Below are 17,336 nucleotides of genomic sequence, written 5' to 3'. Positions count from 1 at the left end.
CGGGGTATGTCAGCCACATATACGAACTTGTACTAAAAGAATTAAAAATGTGCGAAATAATGAAAATGTGTAATAACAATTTAGTAACATGCCATAATGAGATTTATAACCTATGTTTTGTATTAAGTTGTAGCAGCTAACTTAGCCAAAGCCATGGCCTACTTGCCAGGCCTCATGCAGAAGCACAATTAATAAATGTACACTGTAGAAGTTGCTAGTGCCTGTGAACCGACCATGAACTGTGTGCTTAGCTAGAATTTTCTGCAATGTACTGACGGGCAGGCGATGATGAAGTCAATTTGATACAATTATGTGTGGAGTAGGCTGAATGTACTTTCACAGGACATGAACAATAGAGGCACTGACTGAAGAGGAACATGCAACTTTTTCGCTACCTGGAGAGCCGGATGATGAGGACATCGTACAGTGGACCAATCCATGAACTAAGAAAGACGAAATACTAGAACTCATAGATATGTAGAATAAAAAGTATTGGGTAACGTCACCGATGGAGGACTGATTGACCAATTAGGAATTAGGGGATGGACTGAGAAACTCTAATAAAAAGTCGTGACAAAGGGCTAAAACTTCAGATGCAAGGGGAGAATTGATGACGTCAAGAGACGCAGTTCTGTCATTGGGCTCATGCTCTTAGAGCCTAATGCGTTGCTGATCGATTGATGACCTGGGAACGAAGACTGTCTTGTTGCTGATCCATTTCGTGAATAGGTAGCTATGACAATGTGACTGATTAACTTGTATGCCTTTCTTTCTAGGTACCAACTGCGCTGTTTTATAGTTTTTCTCTTAGCTAGATGTTTTCCAAATTCACGTTTTCTAAACTGTTTTGCATGAAGTCCCACATGCTAATGCCAATCTTGGTTAGATAAGGGTCTTTCGGGTGACTTGACAGTGACAAATGATTGATGGACTGATTCGCTGAACTGTGCTATTAATGTGTTATAATAATCTTTGTTGGTTTATGCTGAAGCAATCAAGCATATGTTTTCTCAAGTTCTGATTAGATTATGTTATTGGTGGTCATTAATGAATTAATTCTGAGTTGATTAAATAAAGTTTGATCTAACCTGATGATCTAGTATTGTAACTAATAGGGAAATAAAACTGATAAAACGTATAATTGAGTTGTCGTTATTCATGAAATGTTGAATTATTGTCTCATGCTTAATGATTCTCTAGTGTTTGTTGATCGATTACATTGATAATTGATGTTCATTGATTACTACATAACTAGGATACTTCATGTGAGCCAAAAGGTTCATCGTCCTATACGCGTCCCCTTGTAAATTTACTTAATAAGGACCAGGCGCGCTTGCAAGCAGAAACAAAGTCTTTCTCTCAACTGTGCAGTACATTCCCTACTTTTTTAAAAAAAGGCAGCCAAGTTATCCTGTCGAAAGTCGTAGCCTTTCTCTGCACAGGTGTACAGAGCTCTTGAAAGCAAAAGGGGGAGAGACAGCTTGTATTCACAGTGACAGCTGAAATCAGGTGAACAACCTCTCAGATTTAAAGATGCCTCCATTATTTTGCAGGGAACCAATACATAAAATAACATCTTCCTGTATGTGTTGAGCAATTCCATGGCTCCTTGTTACCAAAAGTTCACTTTCACTCTGGTTTTCTTGGAGATAACATGCATGGGATAACAGGCATCAGATAATGTCTACTGTATTTTGCACTCTAAAACCAGACAGCCTTTGGGCCAAACCAGGGCTGCTGTGAATTCTCATTCTCAAGACAGATGATGTAAGGGGCAGGCAGGCTGACCATCACTTTAGTGCACATGTTGCCATGATCGTAATCAGAGCTGTTAGGTTAGGTATTTCAGATCTCCTGACAGGATGGCCTGCTTGAATTGGCTTACTCTGAGCTGGGCAGGGTGATTACGAACATCTATTCATGCTCCTTTCTAGTATATGGGATTCCAAATCAGATACATACACTTGGGTTTATACTAGTTTCTACAAGGAGGGGAGGCAGCAGCACAAAGGATCAGGCATGGGATGAAACATCCTACAACCGTAGAGACTATGTAAACGTAGGGTCATCAAACTGGAGCTACTCCAACCCTCATGTGACACCATAGGCACATTTACACAGACACACACCTTTTACACGAAAAGTGTATTGGGAGCTAGTCATGACAAAGTACGCAGATATACACAGAAAAAATCAGTAGCCAATCTCCACACTAAGATGGAGATAAAAAAAAGCCTGTACACAGACTGTAAATCAGCTGCCACCTTAAGACGTCATCTTATTTCCGAAGAAGAATCACCAAGGTAGAACTTGATCAATGTGGATAAATGTTTTCCGGTAATTCATGCATGAGAACTTCCTCTGGGGATTAGGGTAGTAGGAATTTATACAGAGAGGAAAACAGGCTTTAAGAATAAAGGAGGAAATAGTCTAAAAAAACAGCCAATTAAAGAGCATTCTAAAGTAGAGAGGGTTACACAGGAGAGGCCCTAACTTATATGATCTAATGGCAACCCAAAACAAGGTATTTGAGGGCAGGAACTTAAAGGCAATAACCTAGAGCAAGCTGTATGACACTTTACACTAACTGCAACCATAGAGCCTAGCCTTGCAGTAACCTCTAGGCCTACAACCCAAGGCTCTCTTGACTTCCTGTTGGCAGTGGATTGACTTATTAATGTTTCTGCCTTCAATCCCATACCAGACCCCTCCTAAAGAATTCGGAGGATTCAGAACGCGTCCAGCTCCTTCACCTTTTCTCTTTGGTGTACTGCCTTTAGAATGAGAGCAATGGAGGTCTGTAACTTCAAATTGGCAGAGTGATGAAAATGATGTGCCAATTTTTGCCATATTTTTGTGGAGATCCATTTGTTGTAAGCCAGCACTCTGAACATTCATACAAACCTGAGTTGAACAGCTGTGCCATTTGAGAGGAGTCTGTGGCCTATTGCGGCGCACCCGAGGCACTGAGGCCCATATTTATACTTTTTGATGCACAACTGCGCCAACGCAGTTGTGCGTCAAAAATTTTACCGCCGGCTAACGCCATTCCAATGCGCCATACGGGCGCCTTATTTATGGAATGACGTTAGCCGGCGCTGCGGACTGGTGTGCATAAAAAAAAATTACTCACACCAGGCAGCGCCGGCATATGGGAAAATGGGGGTTGTGCATCAAAAAATGGGGCAAGTCAGGTCTGAGGCAAAATTCAGGCCTCAAACCGGATTTGCGCCATTTTTTTTTAAGCCCAACCTCCATTGACATGACTCCTGTCTTAGCAAAGACAGGAGTCATGCCCCCTTGCCCAATGGCCATGCCCAGGGGACTTGTGTCCCCTGGGCATGGTCATTGGGCATAGTGGCATGTAGGGGGGCCCAAATCAGGCCCCCCTATGCCACAAAAAAATTAGGAAAAAAATACTTACCCGAACTTACCTTTCCTTCCCTGGGATGGGTCCCTCCATCCTTGGGTGTCCTCCGGGGGTGGGCAAGGGTGGCAGGGGGTGTCCCTGGGGACAGGGGAGGGCACCTCTGGGCTCCTTCCGAGCCCACAGGTCCCTTAACGCCTGCCCTGACCCAGGCGTTAAAAAAACGGCGCACATCAAGCTGTGCGTCGTTTTTTAAGGCCCACCCCCTCCTGTGCGTCAAAATGACGTCAGAGTATAAATATGGGGCACAGGCCTTAAAGTCATTTTTTGGAAGGGAACGCCTTCCTTGCATATAATTAACGCAAGGTTGGTTCCCCCTTCCAAAAATTAGGCACATGGTGGAATTTTGACACCCGCGGGGTCGGACGTCAAAGTATAAATATGGGGAAGGGTTTGCGCCGATTGTGCGTCAAATTTTTTTACGCACATTCGGCGCAAACAGAGTATAAATATGCCCCTGAGTCGGTACACGGCAGCGGCCGCGGTTCATCTTTTAGGCCGCCGGGCATGCCGCTTCCCTTTTTCCCAATATTTCCTAGCACGAGGCCCTAGGTTTCACATCGGGCCTCTGCGAGCTCGGGATACAGCATGCCCTGGGAAATAATTATGGCCCCATTTCCCCATTATGGCACATACCTGTTTTTTTGTTGGTCTCTGTTCTTTTCTCTTCTGTTTTTTGTTCTTCTTTTATGGTCAGTCTCTCTTTTGGGTGGAGCCAGGTTTTTGCTTCTTTTTCCCAGCATACCTTTCTCTTCCCTGCATGCATCGGGATCCCTATCTAACGTGATGACCTCATCTTTATCTCCTATGGTAGCTTTTCCCAACCTAACATGGCGTCTTTTCTTTTCCTGCATGTCACTTCCTGTTTTTAGGTATATCAGAACTTAGACACTTGGGGCCAGATGTAGGTAGGTGAAAATTTGTGAATCGGAAATAGCGACTCAATGCGAATCGCTATTTCCGACTCGTAAAATCAAATTCAAGAAATAATTGCGATACCAATTTGCGAGTCGCACCGTAATTTGCGACCTTCGCTTTTAGCGAGGTCGCAAATTGCGAGAAGGGTGTCGCAAATTGCGACTGACTCGCAAATTGCCTGCAGGTGCTGCACAACAGTTTGGAAACCCACTTCCTGGCTCTTGGTGATGACATCAGAACCAGGAAGTCATCAAATACACATGGGAGGAGGGAGGACCACACCCTTTCCAAACTGCTGTGCCACACCCAGTAGAGAGGAGCTGCTGCAACAATGGAGGAGACAGGCAGTGCTGGCAGGAGAAGGAAGGTGACATTTTCTGACAAAGAGCTGGAGGTGCTGACTGAAGAATGCTGCCTGCACCACAATGAGCTATTTGGGAAGGCAGCCATGAGTGTCTCAGACACTCAAAATAAAATGATATGGCAGCAGTTCCAGGAAAAGTTAAATGCCATAGGTGTGAGCCACCGCACCCTTGAGGAAATCAGGAAACAGTGGTATGACCTACACTCCAGGACGAAGGAGAGGGTTGCAGGGCACCTCAGAGAGATGAGGGGCACTGGAGGAGGGCCATCCACAGCCCCCCACCCACAGCCATGGAAAGCATGGTTGAGGAGACCCTGGAGCCAGAACCCGTCATTGGTATGGGAGAAGTGGACAGTTCAGCACCATGGACATCCAAAAGTGAGTACCATGAGATATGCTTTGACACCCACAAATGAAGTATACACACTCTCCCAGTACACAGCAGCAGGCACCACCAGACCAGCTCCATTCCAGTCTAGCAACCTCTAGAATAGTGCATTATGGGAAACGTAATACAGTAGTCAGAATATAGGCAAATGTTTATTATGAGGCATAAAACAGATGTGAGAGACTGTGTATCCCCTATGTCCCACAGGTCTCCCACAAGACACCCCCAGCAGTGACACCAGGCAGGGAGGAGAGCATGGGCCAGAGACGCCTGCAGGAGGCTGCTGCTGAAATTGCTGGGCCCAGCAGGACATCACCAGGGTCCATTGAGGAACATGGGGGCAGCTGACACAACCCCAGGACCCAGCCCCACAGAGAGGCAATCAGAGCCAGCAGCAGGACGAATGCGCAGACGCCGGCGCAGAGTTCAGTCGGTGCCCCAAGAGGAGGTAGGGGAAGCAGGCTTCGCGGGCTTGGAGGCATCCCTTATCCATGGTCAGCGCCTGCAAAATAGGCAATTAACGACAATCACACGAACCCTCAACAGGATGCAGAGCAGCATGACCAATGGGCTGGCGGATGTGAACAGTCAGTTCACCAGGATGAATGAACATTTGGAGGATCTGACACAGGCCATCCGCCATCTGGTGACTGAACTAGTGGCAGACCGACAACACGCATGGCGCAGGGAGCGCCACACAGTGGCACAATTTGACTGCCTGGCTGCATCCATTGGGCGTCTTGCAACCAATACAACAGGCCTCTCTAGACGGACAGTCAGCCTACAGGTGGAACTTGGGCACTTTGCTGGCGAAGTGGCGCGAGGACTTGGCCACATCATCCATGCTGTGGACCTGATGGAAAGTAGGCAGGCTGCAAGAGGCACAGGGGAGACCCCTCAGGACAGTGAGGAGGGGTCAACCATCAGTAGCGTGTCTGCCAGTGAGTCCTGTGTGCTACGGAGTGGTAGTGCACAGCAGGGGTCAAGGGACCCACCAGGGATGAGCCATGCTGGCCACTCAAGGAGGAGGGCGTGAGCCACCATACAGCACTGTTCATGAGGCACATGACTTGTAATGTGTCTTCATTACATTTGGACAATTACAGACTGTGACAGACAGCACTTTTCTTTTCCCATATAGTTTAGTAATAAAAAAGTTTTGTTTGTTTCACAACACAACTGGGCTATGTGTGTCTGACATCAGTGAGTGTGGTGACAATTGCCACGTACCTGCCAAAGTATTGGGTTGCAATGTGGTTCTGTCTCTGTCTGCCTTGATTTGCAATGCTTCTATCCCCAGGCTGTCGGTGTGGTAGCTCTTGCTCCTCATCCTCCGTGTCTGTGTCTTCAGGGGTGAGATGTAGGCCATGTCTGGTGGCAATGTTGTGTAGGATTGCACAGGCGGCGACAATCTTGAATGCTGTTTCTGGGGCATACTGGAGTGCACCTACACTTTTGTGGAGGCACCTGAATCTTGCCTCTAACAAGCCAAATGTCCTCTCGATGACAGTTCTGGTCCTCCGATGGGCACTGTTATATCACCTCTCGTTCTCATTGCCAAGTGTTAGGTACGGGGTAAGTATCCATGGTCTTAGAGCATGTGCACTGTCACCTGTTTGACAAAAATAAGCAATTTTAGCAGGGCATGAATGGTTTCCACAGTGACCTGTATGTAAGGCTTCAGGGTGTATTCAGCAAAACCTAATAGATATCCGTCTCCAAACTCCCCACGTTCTAGGCGTTGGTGTATCCCACTGTGCCTGAATATGTATGAGTCATGTGTTCTCCCTGGAAATTTAGCTACAATGTCAGTAATTACATTATGGGCGTCACATACCACCTGGATGTTTAATGAGTGGGTACATTTCCTATTGCGGAACACATATTCCAGATTTGTAGGAGGGCAGATTTGTATATGTGTCCCATCCACACACCCTATTACATGGGGGAAGTTGGCAATTCTGTAGAACTCCAACTTGGTGCTGTTCATTTCTGCCTCATTCCTGGGTAGGTATATATATCTGGACATGTGTGTGAGTATAGCATCTAGGAATGATCTGAAGAATCGTGAGAGTGAACTCTGGGATACCCCACCTGCCACAGCAATCACCCCCTGATGGCTACCCGAGGCCAAGAGGTGCAGTGAGCATAGCACTTGCATATGTGTAGGGATGGCGCTGCCGCGCACTGTCTGTCGTTCAAGCTGAGGATTAAGTAGTTCAATTCATTCTAAAATTGCTGCACTGCTCAGTCTATATTTGTCATAAATCTCCTCCTCAGTTTGTTGAAACAGTGTCTGCCTGGTTCGGTATATCCTCTCCTGGTTCTGCCTCCTCCTCCTCCTCTGCTGGACGGCGTGGACTCTCCTCCTCCATGCTATCACATACAGTTCAGCCATTTTGAGTAACCCAGATGCCCTCTGGGTCACCTTTTATACTTTGGTTCTGGTTACCACCTGCTCTGAATCAGTGGTAATCTGGATGTGCAAAAAGGGCTTATTGCGACTAGTCGCAATTTGCGACTGGCTTTTGCATATGGTTTGCGACTTCCTATTTGCGGGTCGCAAAATCAGGTCACAAATTTTGTGAGTCGGTAATGGCTTGCATGGCTATTTGCACTTGGGAAATGGGATTTTTGCATCCCATTTCGGATTTTGCAAGGTCGCAAATAGCGAATCAGGCCATTTGCGACTCGCAAATGTTTGCTACATCTGGCCCTTGATCTCCTTGCGCTGCAACACTTCTTTTTGGTGGTGATCACGCTCTGGTTTTTTCCAGTCTTTTTATGCTTTTTTCTGGCCTTCCTGTTATATTTTGTTTTTTGAAAACTTCGCTTTGCCTGTTGCTTTTGTTGTTCCAAGGAGTTCCAGCCTTTGAGGTTTTTTCCCTTTGGGTTTTTCCTCAGGGACTCCTTTTGGAGGGCACGGACTGCCTTGACGTTTCCTTGTCAGTAGTACCGTGGCTACCAGAAAGGGTCGCCCATATCTTGGCCAAGGCAGGACCTTCCTGCAGACAAATCTGGTAAGTGACGAGTCAACCATGACAAACCCTCTCTAATTTAAAACGCTCTTTAATTTGCTGGTTTTTGAGAATATGCCCCCCTTGATTCTTAATTTTTTTTCCCCTCTCTGTACAAGTTCCTACTACCCTAATCCCCAGAGGAAGTTCTCATGCATTAATTGCCTGAAAACATTTATCAACAGTGATCAGGTTCTACCTTGGTGATGCTTCTTCGGAAATAAGATGAAGTCTTAAGATTGCTGTCCTGTACCCTGGATGGTAATTTTATAAACATGTAGTTCCACTGTCTGATGTGGAGACTCCACTTGGATGGTAGCAAATTCATAGGCTGTGACGTCTGGATTTTCAAAATTGTGTATTTATGAAGCTGCTTTATTGGCAGTGCCAATGACTTCTATTATTTGATACTGACGGCTTATTAGGCAGTAGAGCATTTGGTTCAACTGTTCCCTCTGCAGTGAGGTGCAATAATGAAAATTTTAAAACAGGCGGGATAGCAGCAAGGATGTCATGTGAATTTTGCTGGTGAGATGTCTGGTCAAACCATGTACTACAAGGTATGTCCTAACTTTGTAAAATATGGGATTATGAAATGAGAGCATAAGTTGAGGCTTGATAACTTACTGATACTCTTTAGAACTTACTGCCACAGATTTCTCATCCTATTTCCACCTGTGAGCTCAAGCCTGTTCTTTGATGGTTTGCTTGGCTGATTGTATAATAAGTAGTAAGGACTGTGGTACAACTCCTGCCAAGTGGAGAAGCGTTTATGATGGGATTCTTTTATTTGATTATTAAAGGTGATGGGATCAAAGTGCCTGCATAGTAGGGACTGTGGTACAGAGGCTCTTACAACTCCTGCCAAGTGGAGAAGTGTTTATGATGGGATTCATTTATTTAATTATTAAAGATGATGTGATCAAAGTGCCTGCCTTAAGGAAGGAGCGATGAAGCTTACGAGGGAATCCCCCAAATATATGTACCAGTGAGGAGAACATTGTGTTTTTCGTGCACCTCGATATTTCACTTCTAGGGGATGAAACCAGAATTATTTCTATGATTTAACCACGTTATATATCAAAACCGGTAATCAAGATGTTAAATGTAATTAATGGAGTCGAAGCAGTTGTTGAAGAGCAGTTCTGAAGTTCCTTAACATACTGACAGAGAGACAAGACCGTATAAACTAAATTTAATATTTTAGTTTCCGAATTCTGTAACAGACAACAAATATCAATTTGCAAACCTTAATAGCAAATGAATAACACAATCTTGTAATTTTGCGTGACTGTTACATTTTAAAAGCAGGACACTACTGCAAACATTTAAAACACTTTTAAAGAATCAACAATAGAAAAAGCAACGGATTAAGTGTCCAATTTATAGAAATGTATGTTGCCCAGCAATGTATTTTAAAAATATTTATCTAAATCAAACTAACACGAGGATCTTATTTCATCCATTTTAAGTGATATAAGAGCAGAAATCAACTTGCTATGGTCTGCCAGAAATACAGAACAAGTGGCAAATGTTGTTTCATAACGTTTCCTTTGGCTCCCAGAAAATTCAAACTGAGGAAAAGTGAGACCTATTGGTTTGACTGCATACAGGGATTGATCTCCTGACAGAAATGTGCATCAGTCAATAGGTTCCCCTCTTGCAGTAACTTACTCAATGAATGAAGCGATGCCTTATGAGGGATACAATAACAAATTTTAAACTGAAATGCATTCTGATAATGTGCATGTATACGTTATCTGCTTTCACTGTCAGCACAAAGTAGCTGATGGCTCCATTAAGGGAACTTTTTCAAGGGCTGCAGACAAGTTGCAGTTCAAAATGTTGCCCTTCAATACGCAACTCTAATTATTTTCCTTACTTTCTAATAGGGCGATTATTTTCTGTAAAAGAGAGGCAAATACAAATGGGATATATAACTAAGTGAGTGTACTTTAAAAAAAAAATAGCATTCAAATGCTATGGTTAAATTAAATTTACCGTTCTGTGGAAAGCTTTCGCCATCTCCAAGATACTTTTTCCATACTGAAAAACAAAGCAAATTGTGCACTCAGAGAACATTATTTTTTAAGTTAAAAATGGATATACTAAACAAAACTTACCTCATTTTTAACTAAATGGTTGGCACCTTTTTCCAGAAGTACCTTAACCAGTTTTTCATGATTATTTAATGTTGCGACCTGTAAAGAATTAGATTACCGCATCATTAGTACCTGGAAATATTGTCTTACAAGCAAATATACCTTGTGCCTTTATCCTGAGACAAAAGCAAAATTCCAAATATTCTCACTTCCAGGTCAAACAGAAGGAAAACATTATTTCCAAAATAATAATAATGTAGCATGCTAACTGTTCAGAATGACTGATAACATATGGAATAGTAAGCACCATCCTCTAAGTGGGTTTTTATTTATTAATATAGAGTTGTATGTAGTGCAAACATGACCCAATAGCATTAGAGAGCTTCCCAGGGAATCAGACGTTATGTTATTTTTAGGCAGGGGTTAAGTGGTTTGCACAGAATCACAGAATGTTGGATCGAGGCCGAGATTGGAACCTGGCTCCCAGTTCCAAAGCCTGAAGCCCCGGTCGCTAGGACACATCTCTTCTCAGCTGCGCAAGCATTACAAATGTCAATATTGCTACTGTCAGGGAAAGAACATGGATGGAACACAGAAAAATACAATCTGCCTACTGGTGATGCTAGGAAGAGGGTGAAAAGATTTTGTGGGAACGGACATCTACATTGGTTCTGCTTTTTCATGTGATGAACTAAGGACTTGCTTGTGAAGCGAAAGCCCCTCACCACCATGTTATCCTTGTAGTTTAAGTAAGTTTAACAAAATTGTGCAACTACCACATGTTGCTGTTTCGCAGAAGTATGAAACTGTGACCCGCAGGGTGTGGGGATGTTTCGATATATATGGCACTCAGGTGTCTGTCTATGGTGTCGTTAAAGGTACTCCCCCTTATTTAATACCCTAGTGTCCTGGGGCAGGTGTACAATGGCGAACATGAGAAAGGGGGAGAAGGGTGTCAAAAATGTAGCATGCACCAAAATACCTCAAAATGGCCCAGGCAGTGGTGTGGCAAAAAGGAGAAGGAGGAAAAAGTAGAATCTGTATTGTTGAGGCCTGAAGAAAAACGGTAGAGCATGAAAGGAGCAGGCAGAAGACTGCATAGGGATTTTTTGCCATTTTGTTCTTTTTCGTCAAAATAGCTTAGTTAAGGTGCCTTCCCATCAGCAGGACCAAACACAAGCAAGCACTCAAAAATAATGGTAAAACAAAAACAGACGATTTAAATTCCAAACACAATACCCCTAAATGTGAAATTGGTGTCAAAAAGTAAACAAACTATTTAACAGAGAATATAAAATAGTGGATCTCAGTTCAAGCTAATGAACAAAATTACAGCCACAGGCAGCTCTCAGTAAGTTAAACAAACGCAACACCAAACCAGAATTCTAAAAGCTTGTCGCCCCCAACGGTATATCAGACCTTATGTTATAGAGAACATTTAGATGCTCAACGTCTCTATCCAAAAGTCTTTTCTTTTTAGCATACTGTACACTTTGGTACCAAAGGAAACTCTATGAAGTATGGATCCTGTCCATAGAAAGAAGCTGGAGGGGAAATAAAAGGGGAATCCCTCCTCACTCGAGCACAAGTTTCTCAGGCCTTTTAATCCGCTTTTTGGAAGAGAATAAATAAGGGCATGCTCAACATCTTATGAATTAGAAGCCATATGTAGTGGTGAATTACGGGGAAAGAAAGTTCTTTAGTCCCAGTACAGAAACTCCAGCCGTCAGCGTAAACAGCTCCTTCAGGCTTTCACAACTCTGTTTCAAAACTAAGGCCCTCATTCCGCCGCCCGCCAAAATCAGGCCGCCGAAAGACCGCTCCGCGGTCAAAAGACAGCGGCGGCCATTCTGGCTTTCCCGCTGGGCCGGCGGGCGCCCGCCAAAGGAGCGCCCGCCGGCCCAGCGGGAAAGGCCCTGCAACAATGAAGCCGGCTCCGAATGGAGCCGGCGGAGTTGCAGGGGTGCGACGGGTGCAGTTGCACCTGTCGCGATTTTCACTGTCTGCAATGCAGACAGTGAAAATCTTTATGGGCCCCCAGGGGCCCCACGACACCCGTTCACGCCATCCTGTTCCTGGCAGTAAAAACCACCAGAAACAGGGTGGCGGGAAGGGGGTCGGAATCTCCATGGCGGAGATTCAGCCCATGCAGGGGAAATCCGGCGGGAAACTGCCGGATTCCCTTTTCTGACAGCGGCTTTACCGCCGCGGTCAGAATGGGCTGGGAAGCACCGCCAGCCTGTTGGCGGTGCTTCCGTGGTCCCCGGCCCTGGCGGTCTTGGACCGCCAGGGTCAGAATGACCCCCTAAATGTTCTCCTCTAGAATCTCACAAGCACGTAACTTACAAGCACTTTTAATCGATTGGGCTGAAGAGAGAGTTTCCTTTATATCTTCAAACTCTCTTTGAAATGAGCTTGTCCAACAAAACTCAGTACCTTTTTTGAGTAACTCCTTGATGGAACAAGAACATTTAACAAAGTTTGGAACATATCTGGCATAAAATTCAGCGATTCCCAGAAAAGCTTGTACTTCTTCTTTCTTTACTGGACTTTTTAAATCTGTAATAACTTTCACAAGCTCTTCTTTTAGTTGTATCCCTTTCCCTGAAATCACATGGCCTAAGTAAGTTATTTCAGAGCAACCAAACTTACATTTCTTACTCTTAAGAGTAATTTCCTTGGAAAGGAAAATATTCAATACTTCTTTCACTTTAGAAGTATGGCCTTTCATTGAATCAGAGAAAATAAGGACATCATCCTGAAAGAATTTTACCCCTTTAACTCCATATATTATGTCATTCATTAACCTTCGATTGACTGATGCCGCAGAACATAAGCCAAAATGCATTCTGTTAAACCTGAACACTCTGAAAGGTGTTATAAAAGCTGTCAAATTTTTGGATTCTTCGCTCAGTTGCACTTGATGATAGGCAGAACTTAAATCCAAAGCTGTAAATTTGTTTGCATCATCTAATAGACTGATCATTTTTGTGATGTTGGGCAAAGGAAACTACTGCCTAATTAAGATGCCTAAGATCAGTACAAAGACCAATAAAGAAGATTTATTCAAATTTGAATCACCCACGAACTATTAACGTTTCGGAGTACAGTAAATCAAAGAGGAGCTTCATAATGTGTTCAGAAAACTCCTCTGATTCTAGCTCAGAGGCTGACAAGGGAGAACAAGGCAAAAATCCTGCCCCAGGATACTGAGATCAATCAATTATTTTAGTCACACACAGAAAAGCTAGACTAGGGCACAGAGGCAGAGGGAGAGCTATCAACTGGGAGAGATACAAACGAGATGCAAATCCAAAGGGAAGTGACAGTATCAAACATAGAAATTTTCCAACTTCTTATGAAGATTTGCTTAAAAATGTACTTTTCAGAAAGAAAGAAGCAAACCAGAGTGACAGGTTTGAAGAAAAAAATGAGTTTTTCACCTCCCACCACAGATATGCCTCCAAATTATTTTTTCAAATAAACTATTCTTCGAAAAGTAGATTGTTACATCAAAAATAAATGTTCTTTCCAAAAAATCTTACACAAGATGAATCACAAGAATTACAAGATTTACCTGTAAACTCACCAATTGTAATCAACCCGCCCATAAAGGTGGTGTTATTGTAATAATGGACAGTTGCGAGTATGACAGAGAAGAGAGGAGACAGCTTAATAATAAGGAACACTACTGGCTAGTCTTTGGCAATCCTACTCTAGAGTTGAAACATCCGATTTTATCTATCACAGATGAGGCGTTAGCAAACCATTGAATCTGTAAGAAAGAATTGGAATTTCTTACTAAAAATCACCCACAGGTTCCAGTAATGTATGTGTTACCAAAGATCAATAAAAGTTTGCAAACCCCACCTGGCTGCCTGTAATTTTAGGGTGTGGATCTTTACATGAACATGCTGCTCAAATCATTGACTTTTTCTTTTGTTTTTTTGTTCAAGCAAGCTTTATTCGGTCTAAATAACCATCAAAGCAATAATTTACAACAATAAAATCAAGATCTACACATGATAAATATATAACACCAAAGTTAAAAAATAGGTGATAAAAAATGAGATAAGAATAATAAAAAATGGGGAATCTGCGAGTGTACAAAGAGAAAAAAATTCAGATAAATCTTCACATATGTGCCCCGGCCTGTACATAAAAGGGAAATATCAAAGATCCTTTGATTGACTGCTTTTAGCTTCCACAACGGTAATTTATAAAAAGTACATTTATAAAACAAATAAGTAAAATAAGGTAAAATCAGAAAACAATTAATAACAAATCACTTATAGTCCTATTTTATTTTTAAAAGTATGTATGTATATGCCAAGCGGACGCAAGGAACTTGCTGACCGCACAAATTAAGGGAGAGGAGCAATCTCTCAACATCAGCCTAAGGGCATCTCTACATGTTCTCAACCCCATGTTTCTACAAACGGGACAAAGCCATTTCCGCCGGGCAATGCCATAGGCAGGACAAATAAACATAAAGTGCACTACTGTTTCCACAGAGTCATTACAACACAGACATTTGTCAGATAACAGGGTGGAGCTCCATGAACTGGATAAAGACTTCAGAGGGAGACATCCATACCTAAGTCGAACATACAAACTTTTGCTTAGTTGATCAGTAATTAGGTCCAGAAAGGGTTCGAACTGGGGAAACCACTTATAATCGAGGAAGAGGGATGTCAGCCTACCATGTGAAGTACAAAGCAGATATTTTTCCCTAACATGGGACCAATAAGCAGATTTCAGGTGGTCCTTGTGAGCCCTCCTTAACTTATTGGGCTGGCTCCAAAAGTGACTGAGTCCCAAGGTATGGAACCATTCTGAAATGTGCTTGAACCAGGGGATAGAGAGTACATTTGGTCTATCCAATAAGTCTTGCAAGGATTCCTTGTAAGTGTCTAGTTCAGGGGTAGTCCAAATACAAACCCAAAAAATTAAAGGCCTTAAGGATATTACATCGGAAATGCGAGGGAACCCTAGATCAAAAAACACTGGAACCAGGGGCGTACTACGAGGACATGCCAAGAGTGATCTTGCAAAATTATTTTCCCCCACAGATAACTTGCTGGATTTAGAGCAACCCCAGACCTCAGCACCATAGACCGCGGCACTCTGAGCCTTAGCTAAATAAATTTTAATAGCAGGGGAAACAACTTTCTCAATATTAGACATTTGAAAACGCAAAATTGCCCCTGCCCTATGTGCTAAGAGGACTGAGCTTTTCCCTACCTGGGCCTGCCAGTTCATATCATTACTGATTCTTACCCCTAAGTAATCAATAGAACATACCTTACTCAAGAGTACCTTATTATACAGAATGTTGCATCGTTTTGAGCTACCAGGACCAAAGATCATGAGTTTTGTTTTGCTGGAGTTGAGTTCCAATCCATGATCTGCACAAAACACACTAAACCTATCCAGAAGGGCCTGAAGGCCCATAGGTGTTTTAGAGATCAGGAGGGAGTCGTCAGCAAATAAAAGGATTGGAACTTTTGTATTATTCAAAGTAGGAGCATCGTTTAAACAGTCAGTTACAACTTGCACTACTTCATTGATAAACAACGAGAAGAGGGTAGGAGCCAGGATACAACCCTGGCGCACTCCCCGCCTGATGTTAATACGATCAGTGAGTTCCCCCTGGCTGCCCCATCTTACTCGAGCATAGGTATTCTTGTGAAATCTTTGGATTAGATGCACCAAGCTCAGCGGGACGCCAGTTTTCTTTAAGACTTCCCACAATTTCTGACTTGGAACAAGATCAAACGCGGACTTAAGGTCAACAAAAGCAACATACAAATTTTGTATGGCCAGGGTAGCGTATTTCCAAAGTAACAAAAAGAATCTAAAAACTTGGTCCATAGTGCTAATTTTTAAACGAAACCCAGCCTGAAGGGGAGAAAGAACCTGGTTAGCTCGGACCCAGTCCATTAGCCTATCAAGGACTTGCTTAGAGAAAATCTTTTGAAGATTATCAATGAGGCTAATTGGGCGATAATTGGCTGGCAGACCCACATCTCCTTTTTTGTGAATAGGGATAATTTCGTCTCCGAGCCACGAGTCCGGAATGGGGCAACCTGCTGCGATGGCATTTGATAAAGTATTAATGTACCACGCCCAAATGACGGGTTCAGACTTAAACAGGTCCCCCGGTATCTTGTCGGGTCCGGGGGCCTTAGCAGGTTTCAGGGAATTAATAGCTGCCGTGGTTTCAGCAATGGTAAAAACAATGTCCTCCAGGGGACCCTCAATTAGGGATCTACATTTGCCACCCGCATAGGTCTCATGATATATTTGCTCAAAAGAGGCATAAATCTCTGAAAAATGAGACACCCATCTTTCAGGCTGGATGTGAAAATTAGGAATAACATTACCCTCTCGTTGCCTGAGAGTCAGCAACCTCCAAAAGGAACTCTCGTCGTGATTTTCTACTGCCTCCAGCAGCTTCTGCCAGATCTCAAATTCCCAGTTTTTCTTCGCTAGATTCAGGGCCTTACTCTAGCGGTCCTGATCTCCTCCTGTGAATGCATGCGGAGGGCCAATTTAAGATTTAGCCTAGCAAGGTCGCAGTTATTGTTGAACCATTCCCTGGATCGGATAACATCTGGAGTGTGTCTCACAGTGGTTTCTTTATAAAAAACCTTCTGTAGAGATTTTATCAATTCAGCATGTATTTTCATATGATTGGCAGACTATCGACCTCTTGCTTTCAATACCAGAGAACAACTGTAGAAAGGAAGAATAAATTTGTTTAACCAAAAATGGGTTAGAAAAAACTTTTGGCCAACTAACACGAGTTTGCCTGGAGTTTAGGGAAGGGATCGGAACATCAGTGGTCTCTAGGTGTTGAGTTCTCACAAATGCTTTGTTAAAAAGAGTAAGACATAGAGGATAGTGATCGCTGTCATAACAGAGTTCAACCAGAACATGTGACCAAAGGCTGATGTCAACAAAAAAATAATCAATAGTGCTGTACGAACATCCCCGCTTGAAAGTGGGGGCACGATTAAGATCAGATCTGGTCCGACCATTACATTCCCTGAGTCCATGGCGTAGGCAAAGGGAGGCCATCTGTGTAGCCACACAAGAATCAATACTAAGAGAATCA

This window comes from Pleurodeles waltl, chromosome 6, assembly GCF_031143425.1.
Source record: "Pleurodeles waltl isolate 20211129_DDA chromosome 6, aPleWal1.hap1.20221129, whole genome shotgun sequence".
NCBI classification, from domain to species: Eukaryota; Metazoa; Chordata; class Amphibia; order Caudata; family Salamandridae; genus Pleurodeles; species Pleurodeles waltl.
The sequence above is the reverse complement of the archived record's forward strand: the minus strand, read 5'-3'. Positions refer to the sequence as shown.